This window comes from Eulemur rufifrons, chromosome 28, assembly GCF_041146395.1.
Source record: "Eulemur rufifrons isolate Redbay chromosome 28, OSU_ERuf_1, whole genome shotgun sequence".
NCBI lineage: Eukaryota > Metazoa > Chordata > Mammalia > Primates > Lemuridae > Eulemur > Eulemur rufifrons.
Genome location: NC_091010.1, coordinates 1,150,394 through 1,171,306, shown reverse-complemented (window position 1 = coordinate 1,171,306; position 20,913 = coordinate 1,150,394). Strand labels below are relative to the sequence as shown.

The 20,913-nt window shown below is 42.3% G+C and overlaps 1 protein-coding gene and 1 pseudogene across 1 annotated transcript in view; both read left to right on the top strand.

Moving 5' to 3' along the window:
• LOC138376548 (zinc finger protein 729-like) overlaps nt 1-20,913 on the top strand; it is a 166,787-nt gene that overhangs the window by 51,709 nt on the left and 94,165 nt on the right. The gene's annotated exons all lie outside the window — the stretch shown is intronic.
• On the top strand, nt 7,575-8,006 carry LOC138376096 (ubiquitin-conjugating enzyme E2 D2 pseudogene; annotated as a pseudogene).

Sequence of the window (20,913 nt, the reverse complement as noted above, 5' to 3'; positions counted from 1 at the left end):
AATCTGACTAAAATTTAGTGGCCTTCTACCTCAGGAAATTGTTAGTGGCCCAGTGGCTAGGGCATGTTGAGATATCTCTTCTCAGGTAAATGGTAAGTTTTTGCATCTGGCTCCTTCCACAACCAAGAAAAAGGCACAGTGCGTAGTGGCTTCTTTAGAGTTTGGAGGCAGCATATTCCCTACCTGGGTGTATTACTGCATCCCACTTGCCAAATGACCTGAAAGGCTGCTAGTTTCCAGGGGGTCCAGGAGACAACTCTGCAGCAGGCCCGGGATGCTGTGCAAGCTGCTCTGCCACTCGGACCAGGTCTTCAAGATCCAGTGGTTCCTGAGGTATCAACGGCAGTTAGGAATTTTTTGGAGCCTTTATTAGGCGCCAATAAGTTGATTGTAAGTCAGCCTTTAGAATTTTGGAACAAGGCCATGCCATCACCTGCAGATAACTACTCTCCTTTTGAGAGACAGCCATTAGCCTACTGCTTGGCCTTCGTAGAAACTGCATGATGGACATGGGCCACAACTTACTGTGTGACCCGAGTTGCCTATGATAAGGTGAGTATTACCTGAACGACCAAGCCATAAGGTTGAGTGTGCATAGCAACACTTTGTTGTCAAATGGAAGTGGTTTGTATGTGATTGGGCCCAAGCAGATCCTGAAACACAGCTAAGTTGTAGGAAGAAGTGGCCCAAATGCCAATGGTTTCTTCTCCTCCTGCACTGCCTTCTGTCTCCAAACCAGCACCTGTTGAGGACTACACTACTATCAGTTGGCAGGGGAAGAAAAGACTGGGGCCTGGTTGCCAGATGGTTCTGCACAACATGCAGGCACCACTCAGAACTGGACAGCTACAGCACTACAGCCCCTCTCTAGGACATTCCTGAGGGACAGAGGTGAAGGAAAATCTTCCCAGGGGGTGGAATTTTGGGTGGTACACATCATTGTGAACTTCTGTTGGAAGGAGAAATGGCCAGACATGCTACTGTATACCAGTTCATTGGCTGTGGCCCACGGTTTGGCTGGAGTGTCAGCAACTTGAAAAGAAAATGATTGGGAAATTGATGAAAGGGAATTTAGGGAAGAGGCATTTGCATAGACATACTTCTGGAAAAGCCAAAACCATGAAGATATCTGTGTCCTATGTCAAGGCCAACCCAAGTGTGATCTCAGCAGAGAAGGATTTAAATAACCAGGTAGAAAGGATGACCCATTTTTTGGATACCAGTCAGCCTCTTTCCCCAGTCACGCTTGTCATCACCCATTTGGCCCATGAGCAAAGTGGCCATCCTGGCAGGGAATGGGGGTTATGCAGGGACTCAGTAATGCGGACTTTCATTCACCAGGGCTGACCTGGCTATGGCCTCCACTGAGTGCCAAATATGCCAACAGCAGATACCAACACTGAGCCCCAGTATGGTAGCATTCCACAGCATGATCAGCCAGCTGGTTGGTGCCAGGTTGATTATACTGGACAACTTCTATAATGGAAGGGGCAAGTTTTTTCCTTACTGGAAAGACACTTACTGTGCATATGGATTTGTTTTTCCTGCATGCAATGTTTTTGCCAAAACTATTGTTTATTGACTTGCAGAATGCCTCATCCACTACCTTGTTATTCCACACAGCACTGCATTTGACTAAGGAACTCACTTCACAGTCAAAGAAGTGTAGCAATGACCACATACTTGCAAAATTCATGCTCTTGTCATGTTTTCCATGGTTCTGAAAGAGTAGGCTTCACAGAACTTTGAAATGGTCCCTTGAAGATGCATTTACAGCACCAATTAGGTGCAGTGTCTTGTAGGTATGAGATAAGTTTGCACAGAAGGCTGTATATACTCTGAATTAGCATCCAACATACGGTGCTGTTTCATTTATACTCACGATTTACGCATTAAAAAATCAAGTGGTGGAAACGAGAATGGCACAACTCACCATTATCCCTGGTGACCAAATAACACAAGTTTGGCTTCTTGTTCCCATGACTTCATGCTCTTCTGGCCTAGTCTTCTTAGTCCCAGAAGAGGAATCTTCCACCAGGAGACACAACAATGGTTCCATTGCACTGGAAGCTAAGACTGTCCCTGGCCACTTTGGGATCCTCATGTTTCTGAGTCAATAGGCCAAGAAGGGAGGAGTTACATTGTTGGCTGAGGTAATTGATCCAGACTACCAGGAGGAAGTTGGTCTACTGTTTCACAATGGAGATAAGAAACAGTATGCTTGGATTACAGGGTCCCTTAGGGCTGTGGTCCCCAATGCCCAGGCTGCTGACTGGTACCAGTCTGTGGCCTGTTACAAATCAGCCACACCGCAGGAGGTGAGCAATAGGCAGGTGAGTGTGTTCATCTGTATTTACTGCTGCTCCCCATCCTTTGCACCATGGCCTGAGGTCCATGTCCTGTGAGATCAGTGGTGGCATTTGATTCTCATAGGAGTGTGAACCCTACTGTCAACTGCACACATGAGGCATCTAGCTTGCGCACTCCTTATGAGAATCTAACGCCTGATGAGCTGAGGTGGAGCTGAGCTAGCACTGAGGAATGGCTGCAAATACAGATGATCGTTAGCAGAGAGGTTGCATTATGGTGAGTTGTATGATTATTTCATTATCTATTACAATGCAATAATAATAGAAATAAAGTGTACAATAAATGAATGTGCTCGCATCATCCTGAAAGCATCCCCTCTGCTCCCAGCCTGTGCAAAAATTGTCTTCCATGAAACTGATCCCTGGTGCCAAAAAGGTTGCAGACTGCGGCCTCAGGGCATCTGTTGTATCACTATGCCCTGTGATTAAGGTCAGTGAAAACTTTAACAGCACAATGCACGCAGTACTGTAACTGCCCCAGTCCATTCAAGAATGAAGGTTTGGGTCAACTTTGCAGGTAAAACCCAGGACAAGCTCAGGACCTTTCTGGAGTTACAGCAAATCCAGAATGGGCAGGGAAAGAAGGTAGTTTATGAATACGAGCTAGGACCATGTGACCAGCTGCGGCAAGGAGGAATGTAATTTTCATGAGTATTTCCACATTTTGTTATAAGTACTTTTTTGTTTATATACATGTATTAAGCAAATATGTTTGCATTTTCTTCTTATTCCCTTATGTTTCATAAGTTGTATTTAGACTTTGTATCAGTATTTTAGTGTGATTAATTTTACATCATATTATTTCAGTACTGGATACCTAGAGATGTGAAAACATCACACAAGGACTTTACCTCTTGTTATGGGCAAAGGTTAAGCGTGTTTTAAGTTGTATGCAAGTTTCAGTTGTACACAAGTTGTATCATGTTAAGTAGAATTATGACCTTGTCATTTTTATTTCAACATTAATTGTGATTTAAGAAGATGCTTGTGGGTTCCAAGTTTAAAAAAGGGAAAATTTCTGGTGGTTGATTGTGTGTCAATTTTCTTTATACTGAACGGATGCCTCAATAGCTGGCAAACCATCATTTCTGGGTGTGTCTTACAGGGAGTTTCATAAAGAGATTGTATTTGAATCAGGAGACTGAGGAAAGGGACTCTGCTCTTACCAATGAAAGCAGTCTCCACTAAATCTGGTGAGAGCCCAGATAAAACTGAAAGGTATGGGTTATCAGAAGTTATTAACATTAATGTCACTAAAGTTGGTATACAACAACCCCCCCACTGCTAAATTTGACTGGCAAAAAAAAAAAAAAAAAACGTAGAGGAAAGGCAAATTATCACCCACACTTCTGGAGTTGGCATATCAATCTTCTACTGTCTTTGGACATCACAGTTCCTGGTTCTCTGGCCATTGAACCTCCCCCTGCCCCCCACCCTCCTGGTTTTAGGTTCTTAGGCCTTCAGACAGAGACCACTGGCTTACTTGTTCTTAAGTTTTCATTTGGCATATGGAACTTTTTGGCCTATATAACTGCATAAGCCAATCCTCATAATAAATCTCTTCCTGTATATCTCTATAAATCCTATTGGTTTCCTTCCCCTCTGGAAAATGCTGACTAGCACATTGTGTCAGGGAGAAAGTGTCCCTGGTATGGAAACTAGCGGGCAGAAATGAGTTTGGCCAGAGGAGGTTAGACAGGTGGCGACTATGGCTGCAGCAAGCCTAGAGGAGATAATGGGAAGGTGGGGGGAAGACAGGGTCAGATGCTGGGGCCTGGTGCACTGTGTCATTACTGCTCTCTGAAAACGTTAGCTCCAAATTTAGTTTCTTAAAACTCCAAATATGTATTATGTCACAGTTTCTGTGGCCTAAGAATCCTGGCATGGCTTAGCTGGGTGCCTCTGCCTCAGGGTCTCTCAAAAGGCTGGGGCTGTTTCCCCAACTCAAGCTTGGGCAGCAGAGGATCCACTTCTAAGCTCAATCTGGTTAGTTGCTGGCATCATTCAGTTTGGAATGAGGGCCTGAGTTCCTTTCTGTCCTTGGCCTGGGCCCTCCCTCCATTCTTTGTCACACAGGCCCATAAATAGGGAATCTCAAAACATTCAAGCTTGCTTCCCCAGAGGAAGGTACAGGAGAGAGAGAGAGGGAAAGGGAGAGAAGACACCTGAGAGAGAAAGCAAGTGGAAAGTCACAGTCTTTTAGTAAATCAATCTGTGAGGTGACAGTCCATATCTTTAGTTTGCATGCTATTAACTAAACGTGAGTCACTAACCCGTATTGGTTACACAAGGATGGGGATACTTGGAGATGGGGATCATTGTGCACCATCATGGGGCTCCCACCACAGACACAAAGGTAAGGCACATAAGCTTGATTCTAAATATAATGGGAAGGCACTGGAAGGTTTATTATCACGAGACAATAATATCTGAATTTTATTTAATTCCACCTCCCCCATGGTGGATCTTGGTAAATGAGACCAAGAGAGGGAGTGATTTCCCCAAGAGCCAACTGACAGAACCCATGTCAGTTTGAGTTTTATTCTAGGCTCCATCCCACTGATCATAATTCTTCCATCTCTAAGCTTATGCCTTAGCTACAAGTAATACACACCTACAAGAATTATAAGTATTATCTCATGTGCACCAGATGAGTTCCCCGGGAGCTAGATGGTAAGCATTATTCCCACTGTGCAGGTTGAAAGACTGAGGAGGCCATTAGAGGCACAATGACATATCTAGGCTCGCAGAACTGGTAAGAACTAGGAGGCTCTGACCCAGATCTGTCTCCTCAAACCTGTGGCCCTGACTGTAGCCAGGTCTTCCAGGGGTTCTGAGGGAGGCTGTGTTTGCATAACCGTGTATGAGACAGCAGCTGACATGCGGGAGGAGGGTGAGCAGTCAGCAGCCCAGAGGGCCCGTTGAAAAGGGCCCACATGATGGAACCTCGAAGACGTGAACTCACCTGCTTGGTGATTAACCCCAAGAGAACTTAGAGCTCTGATAACCAGGCACGCACATTCTAGAGACAGCCCTCTATACAACTCCCTTGACAGGAGACTCTTAAGAGAGTAAGATGTCCTCCTCCTGTATCCCAACTGTCTGAGGCTCTTGCCTCCGAGGCCTGCAGTGAGAGCCTTTCTGAATGATGCAGACATTGGCTCAGCCCTCAAGCTTCTCACCCCCATGCTGGAGACCAGTTGACAAGAGACGCCCAAAGGTAACACACGGTACCCCAGGGCAGGTCCATCCAGGTCAGGCCTCACTTGTGATTCCACCTGGGCAGCCTCACACGCCTCTCTATTAATATATATGTGTGTGGGAGGAACAGGGATGAGAAGGATTCCTCTGCAGAATCAGGCTGTCAAATGTTGGCACAGTGGTGGGTATGTCATGTTCATACCCCAGGTCATGATGGCAGAATGGAAAGTTGAGTGTTGGGGATCAAGCTTGTCTACTCAGATGTTAATTCTGAGATCTTGATTCACCATTTGGTTTCCTCCCTGGCTGGAGGTCTCTGGAGATTCTTCTCTGTGCCTGATCTAGGGTACAGAATTTCTAAAAAGACCACTGACACCTCTTGACCCAGCTGCCAGGCACCTTTTTCACAGGGCTCACTGCAGGAGATCAATGAGGAGGTGGGTGAGTCCAACTACTCCATCTCCTTGGGTAACGGGTAAGGGTACCATGCCACCAACCATGGCCAGTACTGCACTGGGGTGAGAGTGGGCACAGAAGGGTTTCTACGGCCTGGAACTCAACATGACCAGGGTGGGCCTGGGACCCAGAGCCAAATACAGGAACTCCTTAGGTTCTGTCCTAGGCCTTTTTTACTTGAGTGTCTCAGTCCCCTCCCAAAGAATCCTGGCCTCAATTAGTCCCCAGTGGCAACTTGGTTAGGTACAAAATTCACGTGCATATACTTGTAGGAAGGTCAAAGAAAATGTTTGCATTTTTTTCACTTTACACTAAACCATGAGTGTCTTTGCATTTGACTATTGTTTTCTAGTTTTAACTACTTGCCACAGGTATCCCATGTAGCTGTCAGCTCCACTGCCCTTGCAGACTTCCAATTCTATAAAACAAACAAATACCACTCGTACTAAGATGGTTTATGTTTTAAAATATTTGAGGGGTTTAACCTATTCTAACATTTTTCTGCAACTTGCTGTCTCACAGAACACATCCTCTTAGTGCTGCCATATTGAAAGCTGTGGTCTCACTTGTCTTCATAATATTCCACCAGGGAGGCCGTTTCTCACAGCATTTTAGCCTTTCAAGGCTGGTGGACTCTGACATGATTCGATTCTCTTCCCATCTCAGCCATGCTGCAGGGGACACTCTGTGTATGTCCTAATAGATCACGTCAGTTTGATAGGGCTGCCACGACAAATTACTACAGGGCTGGGTGTTTTTAGAAGCATTTACTCAATTCTTGAGGCAAGAAATCTGATATCAAGGTGGCAGCTGGAGTAGTTTTCGATTTATTTACCTATATTTTCAGGATGTTTGAAGACAAAAAATTTTAAATTTGATGGACAATTCATCAAATTTTCTCTTCATTATTCTTTTGGTGTAAAATGTGTGAAATCTTTGCCTAAGTCAAGATCACAATGAAATACTCTACTATTCCTCCTAGGAATATTTTAGTTTGGGCATTTAGATATACAATGTTTTTGAATATTTTTGTCACATGTGTTTTAAATTTGGGGTCCACATTTACCCTTTTGCATCTCCATATCCAATTTTACCAGCATCATTTGTTCAAAACACTTTTCTTTGAAATTTCTTGACCCCTTTCTCAAAATGCCTGTGTTTGTTAACCAACCTTTAAATCTCCTCATTGGTCTACCTGCACCTATCCTCGTTCTGCCACTACGTGCTTTGATTACTGTTACTCCTTTTAAAGATTGTTTTGTGGTTTCTGGTTTCCTTTACACACAAATATAGATGTAGGGTAAGCTTGTTGATTTCCTTAAAAATGCAGTCGAAAATTTGAAGTGCGCCCCCGCCCCCTTGGGACGCGTCCTTGGCGCTGCCACACCGCCTTGTCAACACCGCCTCAGTGACCTCACAGAACGGGTCCTCACGGGTCGCCGGATGCGGGCGGCCGGTCAAGCGGCCGGGCCATTCTGCTGGGAACCAGCACTGCTGAGGCAGCGCGTCCTGGGGGCACCGGAGTCCCCAGCTCCGGACAGCGCGGTGAAGCGCGTCCACAAGGAGCTCCTCCACCGGGCAGCCACCCCGGCCCAGGGCTCAGCAGGGCCGGCGGGGGACGATATGCTCCACTGGCTGGCGACTCTAATGGGGCCCAACGACAGCCCCTACCAAGGAGGGGTGTTCTACCTGACGACCAAGTTGCCACCCGATTAGGCCTTCAAACCACCCAAGATCGCATTCACCACCCGAGTTCACCCTCCGACATTAACAGAAATGGAAGCCTTTGTCTGCACTTCCTTAGATCTGAGTGGTCGCCCACACTGACCATTTCCGAAGTGTCCTCATCCATCTGTTTCCGTGTTCTGCGACCCCAACCCTGATGATCCTTTGGTTCCTGAGATTTCGAAGATCTGCAGAAAGGATAGGAGAAATTACGACGGAATAGCTCGAGAATGGACTCAGAAATACGCCATCTGACTTCAAAAGAAGTATTATCTCCATTAACTTTTGGAGATTAATCCAACATTGCATTTTTTAAAATAAAATCTCACTAGGTCATATAGCCATATTTATATGCTCCTTGTGAAGTTTGCTAGTATTTTCTAAGGATTTCTGTGTCTGTATTCTTAAAGGATTTTTGTCTATATTCTTCTTTACTTTTGATTTCTTTCCTGCTTTTGGTATCATGGTAATGGTGGCCTCATAGAATGAATTGGAATGTGTTACTTTTATTTTTAGAAGTTACTCTGAAGAATTGGTATAATTTTTATGACATGTTGATAAAACTTATCATTTAAGCCCTACACATCGTTCAACAATGGAGATTTGTTCTGGGAAATGCACTGTTAGGTGATTTTGTCATTGTGTGAACATCACAGAATGTACTTGCACAAACCTAGAAGGTATAGCCTGCTCTACACCTAGGCTATATGGTACGACCTATTGCTCCTAGGCTACAAACCTGTACAACATGTTACGGTACTTAATATTGTAGGGAATCATAACACAATGGTATCTGTGTATCTAAATGTGTATCTATGTTTAAATATCTAAACATAGAAAAGTTACAGTAAAATACAGTATGAGAGATAAAAAAATGGTACACCTGTATAGGTCACTTGCCATGAATGAACATATAGGACTAAAAGTTGTACACTAAATATATAAACCAATAGCATAGTCACTTATGATTATATTATCATCAAGTATTATGTACTGTATATAATTGTATGTACCATAGTTTTATCTCACTGGCAACACAGGTTGGTTTACACCAGCATCACCATAAATACATGGATAATGCATTGTGCTTCAATCTTAACATGCACTAGAAAGTTTTCAGCTTCATTACAATCTCATGGAAGCACTCTAGTATATGCAGTCCATCATTGACCAAAACTTCGTTATGCAGGGCAGGACCGTATTTATTTTTATATATATGACTATTTGTATAAGCTATTTCTTCAGTTTTCTTTCAAAATTTGTACCTATAAAGATATTTATTTCTAATATATAGTATTCCATGGTAACAGATTTTCTGGAAATTTGACCTGAGAAAATCTGGAATAATAATATGCAATGAGGCTTTACCCTAATCAATGACAGACCCAAAATTTACTCTTTTGCAGAATGGACATCATGACTACAATTACTGTACCTAATAGTCATATTTACTGTGTGTGACAAATTAGTTATTGAATATAAAATATATTAGTAAAACTGTAATTTGACATTGGATTTTATGAAGAAGGCTCTGACAGAGATAACGTCCCCTTTTCATGAGTATTTAGATAAGACAGAAACATAATTTTTATGACAAATACAAAATATTATAATGGAATGGTATTTATAAAAGATCATTTGATGACTCAAGGTGGTTAGTATTTACTTAGCACATACAGTGTATTAGGTACTATACCAAGCAATGACATATTTATAGATATAATACCTAGAGTGCAAAAAATAAATAATTAAGAGATTCATTGGAAATGACAAATTGACATATTTTCAGTCATACGAGGTGACATTAAAAGCATCATAAAAATCAACTGTTTTGGTATACAATAAATGAACTAACGTAAAGTGTTAGGTAATTTTATTAGAATGTTTGACTAGTCATAGAAATGAATGGGCAGCATTTTGACTGGCAAACAGAGACTATGCATTCTTTTCAAATAACAGACAAAAGTATTTTAAATGGATGCTTTTTGTTTTGGTTTTTTTTTTTTTTTTTTTTTTTTGACAGAGTCTCACTCTGTTGCCCAGGCTAGAGTGCCCTGGCATCAGCCTAGCTCACAGCAACCACAGACTCCTGGGCTCAAGAAATCCTTCTGCCTCAGCCTCCCGAGTAGCTAAGACTACAGGCATGTGCCACTATGCCCGGGTAAATTTTTCTATATATTTTAGGTGGTCCAGCTAATTTCTTTCTATTTTTAGTAGAGATGGGGTCTTGCTCTTGCTCAGGCTGGTCTTGAACTCCTGAGCTGAAGCAATCCTCCGGCCTCAGCCTCCCAGAGTGCTAGGATTACAGGCGTGAGCCACCACACACAGGTCTAGTACATTTTTAAATAATCACATTTTACAACTTATAATTGCCATATGGAATGTTGAGGGGGAGTGTTCCCGATAAAGAAACGTGGGATTTATTATTAGATGCTGTTGATGCTACAAAAATTATTGTGTGAAATATTTTCTTCATGTGGACACTGTTCATATTTGTGTTTTAGGGAAAATACTGTACATTCTAAACACTTTTAATGCACATGGCTAAAATCCTCAGAAAAATACAAGAATCCATAAAATGCTGAGTAGAGGTGAAAGGAAAATATGAGAACTTCCCAGGAGTAGAAGTAAATCAAGGGCATTATCTAGAGGAGCAATCAACTAAGAAGCACATGCTCTATTCAGACAGAGGTGATCCCAATGATATCAAATCCATACGGATTGTCCAATGGGCCTCAGGATAATGGAATACATTTTTTAAAAAGTGGCTTTAGATGTCCTGAGTATGCTGTCTCTTATAGGTGACAGCCAAATTATAAATTATGTTGTACTCAAGGAATAAGATACTACAATGAGAGTTAGAAGAAATTTCACATCACCTAACTTTCAGATATAAGAATTATGTTTAAAATGTTTAAGTCAATACAATGTGGAAAATGGGAAACCAAAACAATGTTGCTAGCACAAGAAACTAGAAGCTTGACAAGCCATGTTTGGAAAGAGCAAATCAAATGAAAACTATTGAAAATGTAATAAATCTACTTAATAGATAACATTTGGGTAAAACATCAAATTAGACTGATGTGAGGAGAGGGCTAGGAAACTGTAATTTTGGGCGCCATGTCCAAGGGAGACAAAGTAATAGAAAGTACAAATTTAGTAATACATATATGAAGACTACAACGAGAAGAAAAGAAGCACATGTACTTGGTTCACTAAAATATATAAAAAGAACAAAGGGTTCTGAATCATTAAATTCAGAAGTACAATACATACAAAAGAGAAAAGCAAAGAAAAATTATTAAAAGCAATAGTCAAGCTGCATCTAACACCAAACAGAATGTAAACACTTAAAAAAAAAGTGAGAGAGTAAAAAAAACCTAATCTCCAAAGGTGAGAAGGATGTTTCCAAGCTTTTGTAGAGCCAGAAAACAGAGAAATGTTTATTAATGGTGCTGAGAAAAATTCAAACTAAAATTAGATTCTTAGCTAAGAAGAAGCAGAAGAAAAACACTGAAAGATCTGATTACCAATAGGAGTTTCTTAAAGTATGCTTTAAGGAGAAATAAATATTTTCCCTTATGAAAGTCAAATAAAGATGAAAGAGTTAAGAGGTTTGACATGAGAATATTAAATCAATGGATGTTAAACTAGTGGAGCTAAATTGTGCTTGGCAGCATCAAATTCAAAAGTATTTTGATAATGAAAGTGTGATTCAATATATTTTATTTAAATTAGATAACAAATTATATGCTGCTTGGATAATTTAACTAGCGACAGAAAAATCTATTTTTCAGACAACTTTTTATCTCTAACATGTTAAACACTGTTGAAACTTCTGTTGCATATTTTGCAGGTTATTAATTATTCTTTTATCAGAACTCATTTGTGTCAAAGAGCAAACAGTGGCATAGACATTTACCACAAGCTTCTGAACACCGGCAACAGGGTTGAAAGGATGTAATGATAAGGTTTGTCCAGTACATGACCACAAAGAAACTCACCACAAGCAGGATGATCTGGGTGGCTTTTTCTCGGGAGAGGCTCTCAGGGAGAATCCGGTGCTGTGAAGGTGCTGGGATCCCGCCTGATGGCTGAACAAGTGAATCACCGTGTATGCACCTGCGAACAGCATGGATCCTACAAAGGAACATCACTGCATGTTGTCAGAGTGAAAAACAGATCTCTGATGATGGAGTTCATGGGTGAAAGTATTTGTTGAGAATCAGCACATTGGTCTGGGTTATGTTGAAAGAAGCCGCAGTGTAAAATACCAGGTTACTACTAAAAGGCAAAATGAGGGGCCATAAAAAGAAGAAAATATGGATAATGTGATCGTGAACTTGTGTTTGAACTTTGCCATGCGGGCGGAGCTGGGGCTGGTGGTGATGGCCTGGAGCATGATCCAGAGGCAGGTGGTGCAGATGGAGAGGCCGTCATCGCCCTGCTCATGTAGAAAAGCACCTTACACTTGAAGTTGTTCCAAAAATCCAGAGACTCCAAGAGGTCTGTAGACAAAAATCCCCTGCAGTGAGGAGCATCACTGTGTGTATGACGACGAGAGAGATGATCAGGTTAGTGGGCTGTGCCTTTGATCCAGAAGAAATGTGAAGCTGTAGAAGAGAAGGAGGAAGGTGTTGGCTGAGACTCCAATGCCAGCTTAGAAAAAAAAAGGCATTTTTAATAACATGAGTAGAAAGAATGTTCATCTTAATGGCACAGAGGAAACATCTTTTGTATATCTGGAAAAAACAATCAACCTTACATCATCAATGTTCTTTCTTAAATAGCCAAATTATCACCATAATTATTGTTTCTTATTTTATCCACTTTGTCTTGATTTACATCGACTATCTCATATAAATTCTGAAAATCTAGCCTCTGCATCATTTGCCACACTAAACATGTGTATGGAAAACACCAACATATCCACAATTATGCCCTTGTGGAATGCACACTATCTATACTTTTATTGTACCTGGGCCTCCCCTTTTAGAAATCATATCTTTGTTGTTCTTTATTCCCTCATTATATATTTAACTTCCAAAACATTGATAGGCATATAAAATTGATTAAACCAATGAAAATATAATATCCACTTGGGTCTTTCTCACATCTCACCAATCTGACACTTTCTATTTATCGTTTTTTCACATTTTTGGACCCTTGTGATTACACTGGACACATTCTGATAATTCACAATAATCTTTCTATTTTTATTCAGCTGTTTAGCAACCTTGATCAAACCTTCAACCTTCTATTCCTTTTGCCATGAAGTCTATTACATTCCCAATATGTGGGAACTAGGACGCGGCAACTTTGGGGGCCATTATGTGCTTATCTAAATCCTGTATCACCTAAAACTGGTCATGGTTCTCTCTGAGTTTAGTCTCAGTTTAGTTTACGTCCCAGAAATCCCTATGTGAACTCTTCATCTCGAACAGACTAGCTAATATACAACTTTTCAATTATCAAAAGTGTAAACACGACTTTTGATGACTTTATAATAACGGTGAAGTTGCATCAAAATAGTCACATGATTCTTTTCCTGAGACTTCACTTGCAACAAGGATATTCTCCTATACCTTGAAAATCACTGACATCTCAAATAACCAAGATAATCCCACTGATTTTTTCAGGATATCTCCTACAGCAGAACACCTTGTAAAATTTAACTTAATTATTGTGGAGTTACTATCTCATGTTATTTGTCTCGGATTCAGGCATCACTAGTTTAATTCAGTGCTTAGAACAATTCAGCTTTATGACAGAAAAAATTAAAAACAGCACATTCACTTAGATTCTTTTCTGAGATGAATGTCCAGTTATATTCTAAAGTCTCTCCTGTCTATGTCATCACATGCGTGTAAATATATAAGGCAATGTAGATATGTTGATAATTAGTATTTCTGGCTCATACTCAGAAATGAATGGCTGATGTACACAATTGCTCTAAAACCAGCTGGCATGTAAGAGTTTGTAAAGGACACGTCTTACAGTTGATCATCTTTCTACAAAATCTTAATCTAATAAAGGGACATCATTGTCTTAACTACCAGAAGCAAACAACTGATAGTCGCCACCAACGTACATCTGCATCCTCGGTCCATTTCTTTGTTCTGCTGTCAAGTTGGACCCATGAGAAGCATCCAAACAATACTCTCTTAAAGGTATAGTGGTCTCCACATTTTAGGAATTATAGTCTGGTATGTTAAGGAATTACCAGTTAAAATATTTTGGCATAAGCTACTAATATATGTACTAATATAATAACTGTATAATGAATGTACAGTTATTCATTAACTATATATATAATTTCAATAAAGTAATGTTGACAACTAAAGTATAAGTATTTTTATACCTTTTGGAAATATATCTTGACTCACAGAATCAAACAATTGATAGTTGTCAGAAACATATATGTGTGTGTAGAAAAGTCATTTGTTGTTGGTCTGCATTTTAAACTTTGTGTCCTATCTATGAATTTAATGAATCTGGGAAACCCAACAGGAAAAATCATGCAATTTGCAATAATATGGTACCCACTAGGCAGAAACAAAATTTTTAAAAAATTTACGGAGGTGGCCTACAGGTTGGCCCGGATGCTAATAACGGAGTACTATCTGATACACTGAAAAGTTAAAATCCTAAAGCACATCTCGGCACTCATAAGAAGTGACAACCATGGCCTCCTGGAGCTGAAGGTGAATCCTCTGAGAACCCTCACTGAACATATGACACAGAACAAGTTCATTCTCATACCGGCATTCACCCTAGGCTCCTTTCAATGTTGTAGGTCCGAAAGCACATGCACAATCATGAGTAATGAAAAATAACACCGTCACATGAACCAGGAAAAAAAGACTGATCATAATATTCCTGGGCGTAGAGCAGGGGGAGGGGAAAAATAGGAGTGAATTAAAAATGCCATTTACAGAAACCCAGGAGCTGTTTTGCATTAGAGAATATGTTATTTTGAACAAAAAAGAAGTTTGGTAAATCTATTTACTCTTCTGCATCACAATATCTAATTTTTAGAATAGCGCTATTTTATAAATGATATCATTTGAATAGTGATCTTTATACTCTGCCCTGTGTTGACTAAATATTATCTATATGATTCTTTAACTTTTTTACTATGCTAATAAATACAGAGTCATTTTCATCACTAATTTCACCACAGGTACCAAGCAGCATTGTAAGACCTATGAGGGCTCATTGAGAACATAAAGTGATTAGGATCATTGCAGGTGACAAGGTGAGCGAGGGATACTTGGTTTGGTCAGTAGCAATAGCTGACAAACTGGAAAACAGCTGGCAACTTCAGAGAAGGAAAACTTATTTCTCACCAAGATTAGTTCCATGGAAAGATCGTTATGAAACATGAAAATGGCATAAGGATAAATATGCTGCACATCAGATACCACTGAACGACTGCAATACATCGACTATTCTTTAGAAAGTTAACAGAGTATAAGCTGCAAGTGCAGCCACAATGTTTCTGACAGGAAGATTTATAATTAGCTTCCCTGGGGGAAAGCACAGGCAGGAAAACTGTCACTGTAAAAGTGTGGGACAGAGAAACAATGGAGAGACTTGATAACTTGATCTCAATTCCTGTGCTACCAATTTGGGGAAATGCTATAATAAAAATGCTTTTGGCTGTGTGTGTGTGTGTGTGTGTGTCCAGAACAAAGAAGCAAAGTATATACTCTTATTTTCCCTAAAGACTTGTACGTTCTTTTACCATCATGCCCCTGTGCATCACTCTGAAGACAAATGAAAGTGATATATAATAAAATATAAAAATATTGAATTTGGTTGGACATTTCCAAGTTGTAAATTGGAATATCTTCTGTTCTCCATGGACACTTGATTACAATCAGTTGATGTCCCTCCTTTCTGACATTATCCGGCCTAAGGCCTAAGTGCATACAGTTCAGACTTTTAACATGAATGCTGTAATTTTGTTTCTAATGTTCAGAGAAAGAGGTTTCTTACTGTTAAGTATTCTTGAGGGTCTGATGCCCTCGTGAGACACAAAAGAACAATTGTCATCACATTATTGTTCCTTTCTATTTTCAGCCCAACCTGATTTCATTCTTTTTGTCTTCATTTAAAGAAAGAAAAACACAATGAGGCACTATCCCTACTGAATTTAGACACCATTTACTAGTAAATTTCAACAAAATAAAAAGGAACTTGTTATATTTGGGAACATATGTTTTAAGAAGAAAATTGAAATTTGAAACTTTCAATAAAACATTATGAAAACAAAATCTAGAAGATATACAAGTATATTTATAGTAAGGAAATGCTATGTTCTAAATATTTTGGAAAGTATTAGTTTCTCATCCTTAATAATGTCATCCAAAGAAATATACAAATACTTCATACTTTTTAGTTTGTTAAACACATAAGACACTAAAACACAATTTATTTTACAGAAGTATTTAAAATGATGCAGAATCTTACAACCTCCTATTCCTGTGATGTAATCATTAACACTACAGAAAATTCATAAGTGGTAGAAAGATATACGTCCAGACAGGATTTTTTGTAACCACAACAACAAAAATTCTGCATTAGTAATAAGTATAAGACAAGAAATTTTTTAAAGGTATCTTCTAAGAGTTAATTAATTTAAGATAGTGAAAAAATGATTTATAACAACTTTAAATGGTTTTAAAATATTATAAACATACTAAAGTATCTCCAAATTTCAAGAACAAAGAATTATGACTAAATTCTTCTGAATTTTTTCAGAATTCTCCTGTTTTAAGAGATAACATTTCACTGAAGTACACACTAAATTAAAACTGAAAAAAAAATACCAAAAAATTGTAAAATAAGGAATTCAAATGCAATGGCTACTCATTGCCAGCAGTGCCCTGTTGCTGGACAGTAGGGCCTGGGCAGGAGCAGCGGTGCCCCCCTGGGCCCGGCCAAGCGCTTGTCGCTGTCGCTGCAGGGGCCCAGTGTCCACCTCTCTCATCTCATGTTAGGCGCTCTGGTTCCAGGCGCAGCAGCAAAACCCTGCGACGGCCCTGTCGCGTCCCTCGGCCCCCAATGCTGCTCACGCACCTGACGCTGCCCGCCAGCAGCCTGGTCAGCGCAGGGACCCTCCGATTAGCAGCGCTCAGGCAAGAGCTGACCACGCGGCTTCTGGCGCAGAGCGCCCGACGGGCTGGCGCCCTCGCCTGGCTCGGAGGCTCCGCCGCGCGCCAGTTCCATCAGCACCGGCGCCCACAGCGGCGCCCACGCACCTTCCCCCCTTTCCTCGCGGGGCTGCCCTGAGGGCCGCTCGGGCAGTCTGCCCACCCCCCGCAGTGTGGAAAGTACCGTGCGACGGTCCCGCTTCCTCCCATCCTTCCCTCCTGCCTTCTCTGCACTGCCCTCCTCACTCCCAAATAGGACAGTCACCACTGTTTTGGTGGGAAATACTGGATATTCAGTATAATTTTTTCTCCTGTGTTGTGCCAAAAATAAACAGCCAAATAATGACCAGATTTCTCATTTTTCTCCATTTTTGTTTACACTTTTCTGTTAGCAAAAAATATTTGAGCATCCATCTTGTAGGAGACATTATAATTATTCATATTTTACGTACGTTGTGATACTAATCAATTACATACACTCTAACATATACCCCAAAATACTTTAATAGAATGAGAGAAACAAAATGGAAATAGAAATTGCAGCAAGATATCGGATGGTTTGAGATAACACAAAACAGACAACACAACAGTTCCTCACCTGTAGGTTGGTGTAGAAACTCCTTTCTCCACTGTGTGCCTTGGGCAGTTTCTGGACCAAGTGCTCGCCGGCCTGTCTACAGTCTGAGTCTTAGAGTCAGCGTCACCTCTTGGAGTTAACTACAGTCTCCAAGAAGGAGACGATGGAGATAGTGGAGAAATAGCAAGGTGAGCCACACAGGTCATATGTGAAGGACACAGAGGGTTTAGGCATGTTAGAAGGTGGCAGTAAAAGAGAACTTCCTTTAAAACCTATAGCAACATCATACCTCATGGCAAAATATTGAACACTTTCCTCTTGAATCTGAGAACAATACAAAGATGTATATTATACTATTCTCATTCAACATTGTACTGAAAGTACTATTCCATACAATAGTGCATGAAACAGAAAACAAAGGTATAAAGATTGAAAAGATTTGTAGAAGATGACTGTGTATGTAGGAAACCTAAATGAATCCACAAGCAATCTGAATCAGCATAAGCATTTAGTAAGGTCACCCAGTACTAAGTCAGTACACTAAAATAAATTCTATTTCTATATATAATAAAGAATTAGAAAATGAAACTCAAAAATGTCATCTACAGCAACATTAAAAAACAACAAATATCTAGGATTAAATCTAACAGAAGAAGTCTTGTATACCTATACAGTGAAATGTACCAAACATTGCTAAGGAGAATTAAAGGAGAACTAAATGTTTATGGTTTAGAAGATTTGATATTGTTAAGGTTAACAATAACGATGAAAAAAATGGTCAAGAGATTGCATATAAGCAGAATTAAAATCCCAGCAGGATGTACATGTTTGTAAATTAACAATTTGATTCTAAAATTTATATGACAGAGTAAAAGTCCAAGAAAACCTAAACAATCTTGAAGAACAAAGTCAGAGGACTTTAGGTAGTAAGACATACTGTAAAAGTACTGGAATTTAGACAGGAGGGAATAGAATATGCATGGGCAGAAATATCAACAGAACATAATGGAGAGTCCCAACATAGACCTATAGCTGACTGTCCACAAAGGTGACATTGCCAGGCAGAGGCTGAGTCGACTGGATATTCATGGGGGAGGGAGCAGTGGAATTAACAGTGACCCACGGCCCCTACCTCACTCCAGACACAACACCCAAAACCCCAGCAGGGTGTGCACCTAAATGTGAAATAGTAAGAATTCTAAAAGACAAAGGGATATTGTCTTTGGACAATGGAATAGCCAAAGATTTCTTAAATAGGACACAAAATTCACTAAACATATAAGAAAAGATTGACAATTAGACTTCACTAAAATTAAGAAGTTCTGATTATCAAAAGGAATCATTAAGTGCCTGACGAGGCCAGCTAGATGTATAATGCCTCTATCTGATAAAGAACTGGTATCCAGAATATACAAAGAATTCCTGTAAGTAAGACCCACAACCCAATTTAATAATGGCCAAGAGATCTGGAAGAGGCATTCTGTAAAACAAGAGCTCCAAATGGCCAGTGACACGTGAAAAGGGGCTCAACATCATCAGTCGTCAGGGAAATGCAAATTCAAACCACAGGGAGATACCCACATACATCCACCAGAGTGCCCCAAATGACAATGACAACACCAACTCGGCATTGAAGGGGAGTGACCTGAACTCTTATCCCCAGCTGGGAAACTGTTTGATGGTAAATACGTGCCTACTGTGTAACCCAGCAATGTTATTCTTGGTAGTAGTCACCAAGGAAAATGACCGCCACGTCTGACAAAAGGCAAGCATGGACACTTCGGCAGACAGGGGCAAATGCAGGGCTCTCCATAGTGCCACCAGGAGAGACTTTTCACACCAACACATTGAATTTTTCAGTTTCCCAAGAGGGAAAGTGACCAGCGGGGGCGCTCGGGAGCAGCGGGAGTGGCCCCTTCCCACACAGAAGCGCACACCAGCCCCGCGGGCCTTGAGCCCCGGACAGTCCTGGACGAGGCACTTGCGTTCGGCAGAGTCGGTGATTTGGGCCGCCCGGGTTCACGGATTTCATTACAGCTGACTACAGCGAGGGCAGCCCACCTGAACAGCCACTTGGCTCGGAGGGAGTGCACTGGGGACCCAGGCGAGACAGATCTTCTCTCCTGTCTCCATCTGACGAAGCGGACCAGAGCCTCTTCCTCTCCGACTCCGTGCTGGCCTCCAGCAGCCCGCCCTTCCTGCCTCTGGCCCCGGGAGGAGAGAGATGTGGTTGTTACCAGTTAAGCTACGGAAGGCATGGAGGGGGCAGGGGTTCTAAGGCCCAGATTGAGGGACGGGTCTGGGTTGGGGGACAGATGTGTGTTTGGAGGTACGGGTTTGGGTTTGGGGAGGGGAGGTCTGGGGCTGGGGAGGGGAGGTCTGGGGTTCCGACGGCAGAGGGAGGTGGGCAGTCATGGAATTCCAGGAAGAGCGGAGAAGGTAGGGAGAGCAGGTCCGGGGCTTCAGGGGGCAGGTGGGTGGAGGTGGGCAGGTGTGTGTGTGGGGGGGAAGTTCTGGGGTTCTGAGCAGGGCAGATCTGGGGTTCCCAGGTAAAGCGCAGTAGAATTTCGGGGGTTAGCGGCGGTGGGGTGGGAAGGTCTGGAGTTCCAGGGAGAGCAAGGGCTGGTCAGGGGTTCCCAGGGCGGGGTTGGAGGAGGAGGATGCTCTCCGCAATCTTGGGGGAGGGGGCATAGGCCTTGGGTTCCGAGGGCTGGGGACTGGTGCTCAGCCCAGATCTGTCGGCTGGCTTGCGCAGCGCCCCAGCCCCTAGTCCCCTGTCGCTTGGCGTCCTGCCGTTGCCCGGGGAGACGGACCCTGGCAGCACAGCGCAGCGCACTCTGCCGTCACAGGGAGGGGGCGGCGAGTACTGGGCGCGCGGCACTGAGGCCGGCCGCGGTCATTTGGATTCATGGGTGCGCGGGGGCGACAGGGGTGCGGGGTTTACTTGCGCTGTGTCAGGGGCCGGGGCAGGGAAGGCGATACCAAAAGGCTGCAGTCGGTGGCGCTCAGGCTGAGCACCGGTCCAGGTTCAAGTCCCGGGCTGCGGTCAGAGATGCAGCTGGAGCAAGGGCGGAGGCGCGGGCCAGGGCCTGGGTTTCCGAGCCAGAGAGTCCGCTGTGGCCAACACGTCCCCACCCTGAGACACGCGCTCTGTCCCCATGCCTTGGCTGTCCCGGTCACACAGATCCGCCCTGACATTCAAAACTCCTTTTCAAACAAAAGACTGGGCAGATCACACCCCACCCCTTCCTCCTCATCTCCCAGGACAGCTTGGCTCGCCCTACTCGCCCCCACCCTGGGACTGTCTCCAATAGGTTGCTCGCCTTGCCCCTCAACGAGACGCCCCTGCCCTGGCCCAGATGTCAGGCTTCAGGTGGGGCGATGGGAATGAGGGTCAGGAGCTCCGCTTCTTGGTGGCCTGGCACCT